The sequence below is a fragment of the Triticum aestivum genome, unplaced genomic scaffold (genome assembly GCF_018294505.1).
Source record: "Triticum aestivum cultivar Chinese Spring unplaced genomic scaffold, IWGSC CS RefSeq v2.1 scaffold109403, whole genome shotgun sequence".
Classification (NCBI taxonomy): Eukaryota; Viridiplantae; Streptophyta; class Magnoliopsida; order Poales; family Poaceae; genus Triticum; species Triticum aestivum.
In genome coordinates, this window is record NW_025270670.1 from 1 (window position 1) to 1,402 (window position 1,402).

At 48.8% G+C, this 1,402-nt stretch overlaps 2 non-coding genes and 1 pseudogene across 2 annotated transcripts; all 3 read right to left on the reverse strand.

The window, feature by feature from the left end:
* Positions 1-336: 336 nt before the first annotated feature.
* Positions 337-455, reverse strand: LOC123178160 (5S ribosomal RNA). The gene has a single exon (XR_006489363.1). It is a non-coding gene; the product is annotated as a 5S ribosomal RNA (ribosomal RNA).
* A 367-nt stretch (positions 456-822) lies between these two features.
* Positions 823-941, reverse strand: LOC123178158 (5S ribosomal RNA). Its single transcript, XR_006489362.1, has one exon. It is a non-coding gene; the product is annotated as a 5S ribosomal RNA (ribosomal RNA).
* A 367-nt stretch (positions 942-1,308) lies between these two features.
* LOC123178161 (uncharacterized) lies at positions 1,309-1,402 on the reverse strand (annotated as a pseudogene).

The window sequence follows — 1,402 nt, forward strand, 5'->3', positions numbered from 1 at the left end:
TGCCACTCCCAGGTCCGCTCCAAAGACGATTCTACATTCTCACTACCATTACAACCGTTCCCTAACAATGGATAATGTCCTATACTACTTACTCTCCCGCTCAATCACGGAGACGAGTTTTCCACGGTTTCCACCCCTCCCTCCATACCGCAGCAACACGAGTTTTTTCCACCCCTTTCAGAACGCGCTCTTCGCGCCACAAAGCCGCCCCAAGACGCGCGAGCAATGAGCATCGAGCTTAAACATATCGCAAATGTCAAACATAATATAACGGGATTAATATATATCGCGCACGTGCGACATGTTTGTCACAAGGCGCAAAAAATAATTATAAAAGGAATGCAACACGAGGACTTCCCAGGAGGTCACCCATCCTAGTACTACTCTCGCCCAAGCACGCTTAACTTCGGAGTTCTGATGGGATCCGGTGCTTTAGTGTTGGTATGATCGCATCCGACATGTTTCCCCGTCTTCGTCCCTTATGCTTGCCACTCCCAGGTCCGCTCCAAAGACGATTCTACATTCTCACTACCATTACAACCGTTCCCTAACAATGGATAATGTCCTATACTACTTACTCTCCCGCTCAATCACGGAGACGAGTTTTCCACGGTTTCCACCCCTCCCTCCATACCGCAGCAACACGAGTTTTTTCCACCCCTTTCAAAACGCGCTCTTCGCGCCACAAAGCCGCCCCAAGACGCGCGAGCAATGAGCATCGAGCTTAAACATATCGCAAACGTCAAACATAATATAACGGGATTAATATATATCGCGCACGTGCGACATGTTTGTCACAAGGCGCAAAAAATAATTATAAAAGGAATGCAACACGAGGACTTCCCAGGAGGTCACCCATCCTAGTACTACTCTCGCCCAAGCACGCTTAACTTCGGAGTTCTGATGGGATCCAGTGCTTTAGTGCTGGTATGATCGCATTCGACATGTTTCCCCGTCTTCGTCCCTTATGCTTGCCACCCCCAGGTCCGCTCCAAAGACGATTCTACATTCTCACTACCATTACAACCGTTCCCTAACAATGGATAATGTCCTATACTACTTACTCTCCCGCTCAATCACGGAGACGAGTTTTCCACGGTTTCCACCCCTCCCTCCATACCGCAGCAACACGAGTTTTTTCCACCCCTTTCAGAACGCGCTCTTCGCGCCACAAAGCCGCCCCAAGACGCGCGAGCAATGAGCATCGAGTTTAAACATATCGCAAACGTCAAACATAATATAACGGGATTAATATATATCGCGCACGTGCGACATGTTTGTCACAAGGCGCAAAAAATAATTATAAAAGGAATGCAACACGAGGACTTCCCAGGAGGTCACCCATCCTAGTACTACTCTCGCCCAAGCACGCTTAACTTCGGAGTTCTGATGGGATCCGGTG